General features: G+C 41.4%; 1 protein-coding gene across 7 annotated transcripts in view; it reads right to left on the bottom strand.

Moving 5' to 3' along the window:
• LOC104924097 (interleukin-1 receptor accessory protein-like 1) overlaps positions 1-16,139 on the bottom strand; it is a 260,076-nt gene that overhangs the window by 213,271 nt on the left and 30,666 nt on the right. Inside the window, exon 1 of one of the 7 annotated variants that reach the window (XM_027291701.1) lies at positions 1,400-1,855. The exons of 5 other annotated variants lie outside the window; for them this stretch is intronic. The gene's annotated coding sequence lies outside the window, so the exon portion shown is untranslated. Of the gene's footprint in view, positions 1-1,399; positions 1,856-16,139 lie in introns of those variants that run through there. One more of the 7 variants, XM_027291704.1, reaches the window with a different exon arrangement.

The raw sequence follows: 16,139 nt of genomic DNA, 5'->3' as shown, positions 1-16,139 counted from the left end.
ATATGTAGCTGCAGGGCTTACGTTAAGTGGCCACTGCCACTCACCTATTAATTCATGTGCTGCTGGTTGCTCCTGTAGCAATGCTTAACCCCCAGATGTTGGATGTGAATAAAGAAGTTATGAAAAAGAATATCATAAAACAAAAAGATATTACCTAAAGCAGAAATGTCAAGAAGAAATTGGAGTGGAATTTATATTGCACGGAGATTATGGAGTTGAAATGTGGAGCAAATGTTACTGTTGACTAAAGTAAAAAAAAAATCATGTGATTGATGAGATGCTGGCTGAATGTAACGGCTCACACTACCTGTAGGCCTTGGCCTTAGGAGGATGGTTTGTTATAGATTTATAACGACACAGGGGAAGAAGCATCTCTGCAGCAGTCATTACTTGATAAAACGGTAAGATGCAGCAGCTTGCAAGGCTACAGTACCACGAAGTCATCTGTAGTAGGTGAAGAGGGAGAAAGAATGCCCCCACTCACCCCCCTCCAGTCTTTTTAAAGCCAGGATCTGCTCTAACTTTCCATCAGTATCACTTCCCCGATTCCCAAATATGTTGAACTGGCAATCCCCAGTCTGGTCAGCGCCAGAGTGGAACTATAACATCCATCTGGACAATCATAGGCCATCATCCATCCAAGCAGGGGAGGGGGGGAGCAGGGGAGAGGAGAGGAAATACTCGCAAATACTGGAGGAGAGGCACGCAGAGAGCTGACTCGCCAAGCAATCACTCAGCAGAAATAATTTGAAATAACTAAGCTCGGGTTCTTCTCGCCTCCCTCCTCCGATACACGAGGAGGGGGGGGCGCGCGCGCTTTGGATGTGTGCGCGCACAAGGCGCACATGTGCACAAAATTCGCATACCACCCACCGACACACGCACGCAATCGCACTTCCCACCCAACACACACACACACACACACTGCTGACGCACCGGAGCGACATGCAAATGCGCACACAATTAATTAATTTAAAAAAAAAAAAAGAAGAATGCGTAAAATTCACAGCTCGTGTCCGCCGGCACAGAACAGCTCTGCTCGGGTAATTAGGTTTTTACTTAAGAAGGCAGAAGACTTGAGCGGTCCGCTTCACTGTCGTACTGCAGCCGTGAACACTTCCACTGAGGAGGCTCCGTCCGCAGCTAGAGCAAAAAGAGCGGCTGGGATTCATGCGTAACTCGGAGAGGGAAAACAGGTTGGCTCCAAATGCGCATTTAAGTGCCGCATATTCGGAGATCAGGAATCCGTTCGTTAAAGCGCGTCGATAAGTGATACAAAATCCACGCATGGGAAATGTCAGCGTCGTTCAAATGAATGGTCGGTGCCGACAAACTGATTTTAAAAACACACCGAGCAACTTTGGAAACGTTAAGATGGACAAAAATAAATGCAACTTACCCACAAGCAGTTTCCAAATGATAGCGTACACTCTGCTGTCAGTTCTGATAGCCCCACACCATCACGGTGTATCAGAATCTGTTCTGGTCTACAGAGTCAAAGCAGGAACGGTTTCAAACACAAGGAATCCCAGCTGTGAAATAGTCCACTTCTCCAAAGAAAAAAAAACGCAGCGTCTGTCCCAAAATTACATATTGCCAGCCCTGACTGGCGCAAATCAGAGCACTGAAAAAACACCTGCAGCCGGTCACTTTGAAACAGCAGGAGGGAAGAAAATGAAGAAAATCATGACATGTCATTAGGGGAATGGTCGACAGAATCAATGAAGGGTTAGGCAATTAGTCTGCTTATCCTATTAGATCAGTTGCTCCGCCGCTCGCAGCGCCGGCAGGTGAGCACCGCGTTAAGCAGGACTCCACGAGCGCAGATTTCCAAAGTGATGTGCAGAAAAAGACACATCGGTCTCTCTCTCTCTCTCTCTCTCTCTCTCTCTCTCTCTCTGAGAGCCGCTGTGTCAACGCGAGATGCGCCAAGTGCGCACAAATGCACCAAGACAGTACCGGACACAAGGGGCTTTTTTACCACCAAAATAAAAGCACACCATTTGTTATCAACTCGTGACAGGCAGGAAAACTTGATTATTCACGACGACAAACGCAGCTGTCGCGTTGGTGGATCGGTTCAGACATCACATGTTGCAAATTAACGGATTCCTTGTTTACTTTTTGGCGTTTCGTGTTGGATTTCTTCTGGGCGGCTTTTATTCAGAAAAAGACATGAGCCGCTTTGTTTCTTTATTCTGTCTGACTTGACACTGGAACCAGTGTGAACGCTCCAACTGAGACCTGCGTTCCTCTGGAGTCTCCATCGTCTTCTGGCGCACTGACTGAAACCTTCCCAAAAAAGAAAAACGCACATGAGGAAATCATCTTTCTTATGCGCATGTTTCCAGAAGATAATTTGCAATGTAGGAAACACTTAAGTTGGTTTATACTGGAGAGGATAGTGGTGAACAGAGTGCATGAGCAGCTGCAGCGTAGCTTAAGTTCTCGGATAGACGCACTGCCGCCCAATGGAAACAACAGAAATGTCTGAAATGCACAGAACACATACTCTGAAGAAGCTTAACGAGGCGTGTGTGAAAGCCTGTTATCATTGTATGGAAGAGAAAGGACATCTACTAAAGGCACAGAGGACACGGGGGACAACGTTTCTGTCTTTTCTGATGATCATGAAAAATATGAAAGCACAATTACACAACCTCAACAGAAGTCAGCAAACTGACAGTTACTGTGTGATCACCGGGATATCAAAGCTCCTAATGTCCACACCACCAAATTATACATAATTAATCAGCACAGAGGATAAATAATTACACGTGTGCATCAGTTCAGTTGGCCCCGTTTTGTTTTAATATGCCATGATTTCCTGCAGAAAAACTGTTCAACTATTAAAAAATAAATCAGTTGATCCAGTTTCTCAGAATCTGAAGTACTTTATTAATCCCCGCAGGGAAATAGTTTCTGGCTGATTTTAAAACTAATATGTGGATAAATGGCTGTGCATACACAAATAAAGTGGTACCTGTGTTTTATGGGAATTTAAAAGGAACTAGTTTAAGATCATGTTGTACGATAATATTGAAGCAGGCCAACCAAACCCATTTAATGATGTACAGGAGCTGTGTGTGACATAGTGTGTGTCCATTACTGCAAAATTAGATATTCTTTCCTTGTCCACTTTCTGTAGGTAGCTGATCGTGGTTTCCATTCCATTTTAATGGACCCTCTAATTACGCTGACAGTGTGCCACTGTTTTGAATTCAGAACGGGCCTTACAGTGGGCTTCGTTCACATTCCTGTGCAGTATATCCATATCTGACACAGGTATTCATTGCATTGAATCAACATTTATCGCCATCTTTTTCCTGTTCCATATTAACTACACACTAAGATGAATGAGACCGGTCCCCTGAAAAGCCTGAAAGGATTTCAATCTGCACAGTTCAGGTATTACCAGTATTTATGAGTAACCAAGGACTTGCATCCAACAGGCAAGAGACAAAGCCCTGAATCACTAAAGATGATGAATGGACAGTGAGGTTGCCTTCCTTTCTTCCCGAACTGAAAAGGTGTGATACAGATTAAGGACTGGTAGGTAGGCGGGGGCCCCCCCTGTCGGTCCGCCAGGCCGTAAAAAAAGGGAATCGTTTGATTTCCCTCTCACTGCGCTGCCCCTGTCAAGACTTTGGCCTCTGGCGCGGCGTTTCTGTGAGGCGAATTTCGATGAGGGGAGGGCTTTGAGGAGGAGGAAAAAAACACCCTCCTCGGACTGAAAATGTGCACTTGTGAGCTTTCTTTGTCGTACGCAGGCCCTGACGTGAATAGAGGCCCCTTAATGAGCAGAGGAGTGGACAAACAGGCATTGATTCCTCCTTCTATCTGAGGTTGTCGTCCGCAAATGGCCTCAACTCAATCAACCGGTTAGTGTGTAACTTTTGAGGGCTGTCTAGTGACGGTTGATTGTTGTTGTTGTTTTTTTTTCCTTTTCCTGCATTTGCCTTTTCTCAGCCTGTGAGCCTGAAAGAGCAGCAATGTGGTGTCAGAATAAATCCACGGCTGTGATGTAACACTCCATATTTTTCATATCTGGTGTCTGATTTAGGCGTTTTAAGCTTGTTCATTTCTGCTCCTGTGAAGGTTAATGGTTTTATTAATTGCTCTCAAAACCAAAACACATGAGCTTAAAACAATTCTGTTTTTTAACCTTCTCAAAAGCTTGCAATTTATTCCACTTGACAGTGATATGAAGCTTTTTACCGTCTAATTAACAGTGACACGTTTACTGATGTACTGTGTGGAAAACATGTTATGTGCTCCTGCACAGATAAACAGCTACATGAGGGTAATAAAAAATTAAATCATAAACTAAAGTGAAACTTTAGAAGATTAATTTATTTAAATCATTAATTGGAGGTTGCGCTTGTGTTGCAAGTGTGAAAATGTAGCATCTTGGAATGAAACTTTTCATAGTTTCGTATAGCACAAGTTAAATCCTTTGAAAAAAAAAAACAGCATACCAGTATGCGCAAAAACAAAAATCTGAATCTCAGCCAGACCTTGAAGCAAAATATCTTAAAAAGACAAACCGCAGACGGTTAGTTACGTAAATGTGTTAATATTGTGTATGATGGGTTCTCCCTGGAATAATGGAAAGATGATGAGATGAAGCGAAATGTTCTTAAAGCATCGCTTTGAATGACTCAGACGAATACCAAACTGCATTCTGGGCTCCTTAACACATCTGCAGGACTGATGTAATCTTTGATGTGCAATCTGCTTTAAGAAACTAAAGCATGCACCCGGCGAGCTATAAGTGATGCTGAAATATTCATTAATCAACAAGATATGACCAAAATATACCTGTATAGGCTGATTACGACTGGCTGCATCATATAAAAAGCTATTTAAAAAATGAACTTCACTTGTGGTCAAGAGTAAAAAACCGCACCCAAACCCAGCCCCATTTCTGTAGATCCCATCACCAAGTGGAGATGTAGTTGTCAGAAAGTCACAATATCTCAGACATCGCTTGTAATTAATGTCTGAACAATATGATATGAATGCTGCATGTGTCTGAAACCATTCCCTCATTTACTCACTCTCCATTCCTCAAGTCAAAAAACACTCAATCTTTCTCTAAAGTGAGCAGTAATTGGAGATTTTGGTCACTTATTATTTCATGCTAAGGGCGATGTGGCATGACTAATTTTCACATCTATCAAAGTCAAACATTGGTGAGATTTTCCAGCAAAAAAGTAGCATACTCTCCTATATATTTTTCCATTGTGGGAAGTTAATTAAGTCAAGCCAATTTAATTTATAAAGCCCAATCATAAATCACAGTTTGCCTCGGGGGACTTTATAATCCGTACAACATACGTTATCCTCCATCCTGAAACACACGAATGTAATGAGGAAAAACTCCACCCCCAAAAATGACTGTCGCCTCAAAAATGAACCGAGAACGCATCAAGAATTCAGACGCTCAAATAAAATGGGGAAACATTATTACATGATTACACTGCACTTAGTATCAAGCAGGAAGTGCTTTTGGACCCGGTTTAGAATTGCTCGTCTCCTGGGCTTCATTCTGCAGAAGTTTGTTTAGAATATGTGCAACTAAAGTTTCTTGCATAGTCGCTAATTGGTATAAAATTACATTTCCATAAGGGTTCTGGTAGGCCTATAATTTGGGCCCGGCCTGACAGTTCTTATTAAAACACACAGAAACAAAGAAACCACCAGTTTTCCTGCTGTTACAGGACAAACACGTGGCACACCGTGCAACCAAGTTACTGCAAACAAACAGAAACAAAGTAAAGTAATCCTGGAGTCATGTGGTGTATAACTACTGTAATATTCAACCTGCAGTGCTCAGTAAGAAACGACATGGCTGTTATTCAGGATATTTAAACATGACTTTAAGGGGTTATGGGTCATTTCAAATATGATATTTTTGGTTAAATTAACTGAGAGAAAAAAAAAAGGCTCCACTTCCTCACCTGCATATCTCAACCTCATTTGGACTGGGAGTGATAGTCAGGCATCACTTTGTGCGACAGACTGTTTTCAGAGAAGGCTACAAATTTAATTGGGGTAATGAGGTCACTGGAGGAAGCCTCCAAGCTCTTCTCCAATTACTGCCTACCAAACAGAGGGTACCAACAGGACTGAGCAGAAAACATCTTCACATGACAAAGTTATTATGGTGTAGCACACAGATTAACAGAGCGTGACCCTTCCTATTAAACCAATAATGCATGTTTTAATTTGTTCCTGTGCTTTAATAATGGTCCAGGGTGCAGTGGGAGCAGAAATGTTTTAATGAATCATTCGTGACAATAACAGGGTGGCGTCATCACATAGTTGATGTATAATTCGCCCTCCACCTCAAATTCAGATAAGATTTAATGCGATGCAACTTGACGTAAGCTCGAATCTGATCTGAGCAGACGACAGTGTTTTGGAATTCATGGGTACCATTATAAGAATGTTTAAAGAAATGATTGTATGATTGGTATAGGGCTTCTATTCTGCAGATAAATGCTGCCACATATTAATGCAAAAAGATGTTTTTTTTCCTGAGACCTCCAAGCAAATACGAGTAAGCGATTCTTATCAGTCAACGGAGAGTTCTTGGATGTGACAGCAGAGTAGTTCACTTGCAGTCTGTTGCACGCGTATCGGTTTGAAGTACCGTTCAGGCGCCAAGTGGTGAGCATATTCTGTCTCTGTGTCATGTCTCTTTCAGCATGTGAGGTAAAGCAACACATTGGGGCGTTTCGGAGTCACAATGAACGCCCGCTGAGCCAAACAAAGAGGGAGCAGACAATTTGTGCATGATGGACATTGATTTCTCTTCTCTGTAGAAATCTCTGTGTCATGTCAGCTGTGGGAGTCCTTTATTCCGTACTGCATGGTACATTCAACTGGGGAGCGCGGAGCATTCATATAAACATTTTTTTTGTGTTCCGTTCGGGCTTTTGTGGAGCTTGCTGACTATCAGAAAGAAGATGTTGGTTTGGTTTGCCTCTGTTATGTCGTGCCGTGTTAGCAAATATCGTAAAAATAGGAGATAAAGACACGCGTTCAGTGGTCTACAACAAAAATCCCACCTGGACTGTTTTTTCCCTCTCTATCAGCATTCTTTGCAGCCTTATGCAAGTAAGAAAGAGTCACTGAACTGACTACCTGCTTTCCTAAAATAAATAGTTGCATGCTCTGGCAGAGGTAAGTCTGTTTGCAGATATTTTTATAGCCCTCCTGGCCTATATCTGACAGCTCAGACTGGTTATTCTTGTCAGGGAGCCACTATTTACTCCTAATGCTTTTTTACTTCTGTGCTTGTCTGAATGTGCTCCTATCACCTGCCAAACAAACCGAACAAAAAGGAGGAAAATTTGGGGTAAAATGCCCCTGACTTGTACTGCACCAAATAGCCACATTGAAAATGGAGATCTCTGTCCTCTGAAGGAAACCGCAGAGCTTCACGAGGAATGAGAATATAGCACATTCACAGGTAGAAGGCAATGGATGGTGATAGCTGTAGTCACTCATGCATTCAAAGTCTGGCACAACAAATTGAACCAATAACAAGCGGTGCTCATGCTTGTATTCAGCTTTTCATGCAGTTTGGACTTTGCCCAAGTTACAGGCGCTTAAATCCAATTTGGTTTTACCCAAACTCCAATGAGACTTTTGTTTACAAGGCGGGGTACACTTTTAATTGGGCTGCATGAGCCTAATCAAACCAATTCTAGAAATGAGAGCAAATAAGTCTTTTGCATCACGGCCCAAACGGAAGAAAACAAACTGTTTTCTAGCGTCGGCAGACCCCTGCTGGGCAACCCAAACACTACCAGCATCCCACCCACTGCAACCCCAGTCTCTGCATTGGTGGCATGAAAGGTCTACAAGCAGTTGATAGAAAGCTGCTAGGCTGAGCTGGGAAATGATGAAAGCGGCGTCTTTGACAGCGAGCATTTGAAGCTCTCTCTGCAGTATTTCACTTTCTACAGAGGCACACGGTGATGCAGTAAAGAGTGCAATAAGTGTGAGCGACCTGCTAACCCTAAAAAAAGACTACGCTGAAGGACTGGCCCTGTTGTCAGCCACATTCCTCATTTTACATAACTGGCTTCGGTTAACCTTCTATATCTTAATAATACTTCAATATCCACACGTGGTTGAAAGGCAATATTCTGCATCGTCACATAAATATTCTGTCTGCTGTGTTGAAGGAAAAAAAAAACATCATCATGTATTTCATAGATATAATCAAAATGAATTTGCTGTTTTATTCAGCATATGACAGAAAATTCATAGTTCTGTACAGTCCCTCCAAAGACAGATTTTGCTAATGCAGAGGAGTTGCATATAAACAGAATTTGTGGATGTTTGCAGCCCTCTAATCATATTTTGATGATGCAGCTCAAGAAGAAAATTCGGCCCTACATATAGATACACTGGGGAGGGAGAAACGTGCAGCATGGTATCTGAGGCAGGTCGAGATATGTGCTTAACATCCTTATTCAAAGACTGTGTGCAACTTCACATGTTTTTTTAATCCTGCACAAATGTAGGCAGGAGCGCGGCACAGATTTCTGTGCCCTGTGCAGAAGCAGTCTCTGTGGACTCCTTCACATCTCTTTAAAACCGAAAATAGGTTAACTATACATGAGATAGGATGCAAATTTGCCTTACTGCCTAATAAAAGCCAACTGGAGGAGTTACAAATGATTCTAAAAGTTTAGGAATGATTTCGACTCGTTGACCGTGTGTCACTTTAGGCTGCTGTTAATGTGGGTCATGGTTCACAAGCGCATTATTAAAATGTCTAAATATTTGCCATGGGAATTTATTCTAAAAATAAGGGATCTACATGATACAGTGTGATCGTTCATAGCATTGTAGAAATATACTGCACTAAAATACCTACAAGCTACTTATATTCACTGAATTATGGCTAAACTTAACCTTAGAAATAAGGTTTGCAGATCAGGGGGGAAAAAAGAAATATTTTTTTAAAGGAACCTGCATCCCCTACATATGTAGGGGATTAGAAAAACCTGATTTCCCCAGACAGATTACCTGCCCATGTAGAGAATATGCATAAGCAGATTTCTAATTGGCTTCGCATATATACACACACACACACGTGCAAGATAAACACTTCTGACAGGGAAACTGTTGCTCCGACCACAGCGGGGAGAAGTGATAATTGCGCATAGCAATGCACCTTTGTATGTAAAGTTGCCAGAAAGCTGCAAAGTCAAATGATTAATATGGTTTAAATAAGGGAACTATGCGCCCTCAAAGGGTTTGGTTTAGGGAAGAAATGTGATAACTAACCACATAATATAAGTGAGTAGTATTACCCTTCAGAATTTATTTTTGCTTTCATTTGACAGATTTTACAGTTGGTATCTTCTGGGTTTGATGCAATCTTGTGACAAATTTAGACATTTTTTTTTGTCAAACAAGTGGTGGCAAAAAAAACAACCTTAGTGATTGTTAAAACAAAAACACTGACAGCAATGAATTTACCATTTATCCTGCTTCATTCTTTAGATGTGAAATAATGCACTGCAGAACTGTCCAATTTAAGTTTTTATTCCCCGGGAAACTGGGTTGAAAAAGTCTTAAACTGAAAAATTGATTTTAACAAAATGTGCTACAGGCTTAAAAAATTTTTTTTACAGCACAAAAAAGAAAAAACACAAACTAAGCCACTGAGTCCTTGTTGACTTCAGAGTGTTTAATGTACAGAACCTGTACCGACTGTAAGTCAGACTTTATTACATTACAGAATTTTTTATTAGTGCTTCTTCATCTGCTGTGAGGAAGCTGAGCAATCCATCATGTTCCGGTGTTCTTTTATATTTGCACCTGCTATTGCACACAGAGGATATTAAGAAGCAGAGCCGAACGAGCGAAATAGCCAGGACTCAAGCCAAAATTCAAACCAACACACAGGGCTACAGTGTGCGGTTGATTTTCCATGAAAGAACATTAATTCGCTCCGCTCCTGAGACGCTCTGTTTTTCACTGGCATCCTGAGGTCTGACAGAGTTGTTCAAACAGGTTTTCTAATGAAAATTATGACACAGTGAGAGGTAGTGGTGGCAGTTGGTATGACGGGATTAGGTGGATATTTTGGATCGAGGCACCTGCAACTCCGGCTATCATACTGTACGCGTCTAATGATGTCAGATTACACGGTCACCTAGGAAACCAGCAAAGGACTTGAGCAGAAACGGCAAAGAAGGCGCAATTTTTCCTGACTGGCAGGGCTATGTAATGCTGTGCAGCATGCATAATTAAAAACATGGCAAACACTCTTTCTGGCTTGTTGAATCTGCTGTTGAGCTGAAGCAGTTTTTAATGTTGTTCTTGTGCCTTCACTCTGGTGTGCTCTGCACTGACGACTGTCCCCTGTGGGTGTGTGGGAAGGAGAGAGGAGGGAAAGGAGGATTGCGAGGAGAGAGAGAGAGAGAGAGAGAGCTGGACTTAATGTCTGCTTCTTTTCTAGTGGCCGCTTTTAGATGCGATCAAAATAAACATCATACCTCAGAGGCACGAGGCCGGCTCCCAACTGTGTAAGATTCTTTTTTTTTTTGTGCAATTTGTTCATTTCTTTTTGTTGTCAGGCAAATGAATCATACATGCCAAGAAAGCAGATGGATAGAAGAGTAGGAAGACGGACTGGAAGACATGGAGACGGACAGGCAGACAGGTTGAGCACAGGGTGCACCTGGGATTTAACCTGTGCTGTGTTTCATGGATCTTGCACAGACTATGCCCACAAGAAGTTTAGGGGTAGTACTGATTTGGGTCAACATGTTCCTGTTATTTGGCTTCACACAAGTGCTTCTTTTCATTTTTAAGATTTTCCAAAGACTATTATTTTCTAATAACATTTATGTTCTTAACAATTTTAGAAAAAACGTGACAATGAAACAAATGATGACGTGCACTCACGCTCGCAGGAGGGTTAAACGCAGTCGTTTCATCATCATGTGTTTGTTTTATATCACTCTGTACTGTATCTCTAGCCTTCCACCTCCATCCTCTGGGACAAACACGTGGGGAGTCAAGAGTTGACACCAAGAAAAGGGAGTCGTCTGCGGGGGAAAACGAGGAGACGCAGTGATGTGACTCTGCCAAATGTTTACAGGCGAGCTGACATAGTTAGAAGATGGAAAGGGCTGAAACGAGGCTGTCTCTCTCTGCACTTGGAGGAACGAGAGATAGGAAATCTAGGTCATCCCCACTGATGCATTGCAAAGCGAACTTCAAACAAACCTGGCCTTTAGCGTGATGGCTCTCCAAAGCTATGTTACATGCCATCAGAGACTGATCGCCATTTTCTGCCAAGAGCTGCCAAGAAGTGATGAATGGAGTTGTTCTTGATATGGAGAATATGCACAAGCGTGGCAAACTCGATCTGTCAGTCTTTCTTGGGTATCTGAATATGGCTTACAACACAAAGAAATCGCCATTTGGACCTAGCTTTGTGGCCGATTAATTGGCCCGTAGTTTAGACCACATGCTACGTTTCAATTCCTCATCTGCCCTTCACTCGGAATTGCCTGAGGGAAGTCTTATCCGTAATCATAGCCCTGGGAATTGCGGTAACAAGCTTTGTTCTACGATTGAAAGCTCGATCTGTCTATTTTAAGGGCAACCGGTTGAAACAATGGTGTTTGTGTTGGAAAGGATTCCTTTTAGAGGCAGTACCCACCAAACTCAGGTGATTTGCCTTTTTTTCAATAAATCAATAAGATACAACACAGAAAACGTAACCACTTTAAACGCCAAACCAGATGTGTAGACATTTAAGCCTTAAGTGACTTCACTAGTTTGTAGAACTTTTCCTTTTGGTAGCGTAGATGCATTCTGTTTAAGTCGAGAAACATAAAAAGCTCCCATTACAAATGTATGAGCTTGAAATCCAAATGAACGGAGACCCCATTAAAGAAAGAACAGAAACGCAGCCGTTCAGGGGAGAGAGTGTTTTGTGCTCAACCTTGCAGAAAAATTTTAGAATGATGTCTTATTATGTGCTACATTGCTTAAGATATAATTAATGGAGACAGGTTGTGAAGTTTACTCATTGACTCACTTACTGTTAAATAAATGGTGGTGTCTGGCTTTGCTAACACAACTGCTGAGTGCTAAAGTAAATGTAAAAGTCCTAAAACATGCAGCTGGTTGAATTCCTCTTACACAGCAGCTCAAAAAATAACAACTCTACATAAGCGAAAGGAAAATACAGGTTTTCTCTGCACACAAGCAAACTAAAATAATCCACTTCACAACCAAATCCTAACCAGGCTCTTTGCGGGGTTGAATAACATCGCATTCTACGACTTCTTTGGTTACACATATCGTGTTAAAATGTGTTTTGTGTTATGGTATAGGGGCATGTGGAACAGTAATGAGGGTTCGGGTTAATAATGAGTGAACATCTTTCATTTGCAGCAGATTGTAGTGTAACGTCATTAGTTAAAGCTCAGTCAGTGGAGCCAAAGAACCACGAGGTGACTGCTGATGAAGTTGGTGAACGAAGAACTCGGACTAGTTTAAAGGTATAATTACTTAAAGCTTTCATGAAATCAAACCTGTACCACTATATTTAGTAGTTTTCATTACTGGGACATGAGGCACAGGTGCATTGGCAGTAAATATGTGTAATTTAACATTACTGTTTGTCATTTTATGACAAAAGTGGCAGAGCAGGACCAGACAATAAAGAGGCAGTAAATGTGTAGATAATTTGTCTCAGGTAAGTGTTTCACTACAGAATTTAAAGACTGCTGTGTGTTTCCTTTTAGACGCTGTTTTGTAGATGAACTCTGTGGTTTAGATATTCAAATTAGAGCACATGTGAAGGGGGGCAGGAGGGGTGACAGCCATAACTTCAAATCACTCAACTTATTGGTTGCAAAAGCAAGAAGTAGAAATCGAATCACACCATGTGCAGCATGAAATGATACTGTGGTTATTTATGGCATGATGGAAGAAAGGTCTATTAGTAACCAACCTAAAATGATTGTTGGGTGCACTGTTCATGACATCAATGTACTTCTATTGTATTTCTGACAAAATCGCTGCTCAAGCAGCTGCTATAGTATTAAATTGCACTTACTGCTACCACCAGAAACATTGGGTGTCACCAAATCAAACAGCACAGGAATGAAAAAGGATCATAACTTCAAACCTGGTCAGACTGAATGTTTCCCAACTACTAGCAAGAGGCTTTCAAATATGAACTGCCTCCTCTGTTCCTCGTCTTCTTTATTGGGTTTCAGTGCATTACTTTGATAGACCAGGGAATTGAAGTGGTGGCGTAGATCAGTTTACAGGATCATTAGTAAATCAAAGATAATTAAAGCCACCTCAATGCAGGGCCTTCCTCACAATCCCAATAAGTCCATTGTCAAACTCTGAGAAGGCTGGCTGCTTTCTCTGTACTTATCAAGACCAGATATTCCTTCATCAGGTGAGCTTACCTTTGCTGAGAGGTTCACTAAGGAGTGGCCAGTGTACGTAGCAGATTAACAACATGTATACACAGAATTTTGGCTCTGACGTTCTAACGTTATGGACACTATTTCAGAACAGAGTACATTTACACTGAGGCATTTCCAAAATAAATGGAGTAATGTAACAACCTCCACACTCTTGTGCCAACACAAACTAGTGGCTCTTAGTCATCTTTGACAGTCTCACTGGGGCGATATATGCCGAGCATAATATCTTAAATTGGATAATCCTATACCTCACGCACTTGAGAATGGCACTCCCGCTGAGCGGTAGCGAGCGATGTGCCTAAGATCAAACTTTCCTGCCAGCTGTGTGGGAGGCATTACGCATTTTAAAAGATACAGAAGTTGAATGGTAAATTATAAGTAACACAAGATGTCCACATTATTCTAATCCTATACTAACGGGGCTTTTATTGCGTGCCGCTGAGAACATTACCCGTCTATGGTGCTCTACAATGAACTTGAACATGTATTAAGCACTTCACTTCCAGCTCATTCCTCTCTCGTCAGTATTAATGAACATTTCTTGTTTCATCTTGAGGTGTGCCTTTCAAATATGATCTAAGGTTTGACATCAAGCGCACATAGACCACCTGGGTCTATTTCCATTAATTAAGTGAAGCGCGATGTCCATATGAAGGCACAGAGCCTTTTTGTTTCAGAATACTGAATATCTTGATTGGACCTCTTGATGCATCATTCATAAATCAAAGTGCAAGGCCTGGATAGCCTGGTTACCACTACAAAGCCAAGCGGAGCTCACCGGGAATAACTTATTATTCATATCACTCAATTACCCCCTAAACAACATTTCAGGGGAAACATGTGGGCCATTGTGAATAGATCAGACCTGGTGCATTCACATTCCATTGAAAAACACAAATGCCAGAATAGGTCGACTTTGAAGTTGTGACCCATATTGCAGCAGCAAAAACGTAAGCTGTGTCCTTCAACAAGTCCAGTTGGCCTCAATCAGTTTAAAAGTTTCCGAAGCACTTTTAGCTGCAGTGTTTGATGGCCTGCAGCATTGTTTCGGCTCAACCATTGAGATTATGCATATTCTACATTTCAAAATGACTGTGACTCTACTTGGAAAAAGTATAAAAGAGTATATACGACATTCGAATGTAAGACATTTCAAATCTCAAGAATAATTCCAAGCTTGTATGAGTGCATTAAGGCTTTTATCCCATTTATCCGATGGGACTTGAGTACTACCACACTTCTCTAGACATCTAGAGAAGTACTTATGCATAAAAATGTAAACCAAACCGTGTTCCAGCGACCCATCCATCTCAACATTTTGGACTATTGATGCATAAGAACTGAGTGCAAAATGAGCAACAAACAGAAGCAAGAGATGGAATCTCTTTTCACAACCTTTGGTTGGTTATCATAAAAAAGCCTGCACAATCCTGACCTTTTGCTTCCAAAGATGATTGTCAGGCAGAGGGGGAGATGAAACACTGGCAATGTTTTGAAGTGTTTTCTATGCTCGCGCCTGTTTGGTGAAGCGGACCTTCAGTATTGGTGGCAACAGTGTTTGATAAATGATATAAATAAATAAGCAAATATCATGCAGATGAAATGTGATGATGAAACATGTCTTGTGAAATGATTTTTACAAGAAAAGATCTCAATTTGCAATGTCTCTTTCTAAATTAATGTCATGTTATTTGATCTGTAACAACGTGTTAAAGATATAAATCTAAGGATAATGCATGTCTTCACAAAATGTGAAAGTTTGCTCAAGGTTTGTTAAAATGATACTCCTAAAGTATTTATTACTGATACAAAACCACTGCTTGTTTCTTTCATTTGACTAATTATCAACACAAAATCCTCAAATGTAAAAACAATGATCAGGCACAGAGTGGTACTAAGGCTCATGTCAGGCCTTTCAATTTTAATGGGGTGCAGATTTTAGGACTGTCCTATAGAAGTTGAGGGAGAGGAGAGACATGTTTGATCTGGTCTTGATCATTTCTGTTCAAAGATTCAGCCTGTGCTGCGTGATCATCATCTGACTCTGGCACTTTATGCACAAACTCGGATGAAATATTTAACTGGATGTCTCTGCAGAGTCTCCTCCCTCACTTAACGAGCTGCATCGCCACGCAGCAGTTTTTCCTCTCGCAAAATTGTACTGACCAGTTCAAAGGCAACAATACTCAAGACTTTGCAAAATTTTCCGGCTTGCAATACTGCAGAAGAATTTTCTCTATCTTTAAAATGTTTTCTCTTTGAGAACTACAGATATTTTGACAGATGTGGGGTGGGGGGGGTTAACGACCAGAAGTGTAAAGTACGCGGCTGCATTAGACTCTCAGGCCTCCTGTGCACCCTTTGATATCACCTATCCTTTGAAGGATAACAGCACTGGTGGATCACTGCTGGAGTCAATGCAGTGAAGGACAGCTAAATTTGATTCCTGTCAACACAAGCCACTTCAATCTTCGCAATATTATATCGCAATAACGGGTCTGTGTGTCCTAACTGTGTTCAGTGTACACACCCTTTATGTACAAGGAGAGTGCAAACCAACAAGAACAAACAATGTCAACAAGAGCTTTAAAATATGACATATTTGAATTATATACTGAATTTAATGCAGTCTGGTAGAGGAAA

The sequence above is a fragment of the Larimichthys crocea genome, chromosome XIX (assembly GCF_000972845.2).
Source record: "Larimichthys crocea isolate SSNF chromosome XIX, L_crocea_2.0, whole genome shotgun sequence".
Lineage (NCBI taxonomy): Eukaryota > Metazoa > Chordata > Actinopteri > Sciaenidae > Larimichthys > Larimichthys crocea.
Note: the sequence above shows the minus strand (reverse complement) of the source record. Positions and strands in the feature narration are given on the sequence as shown.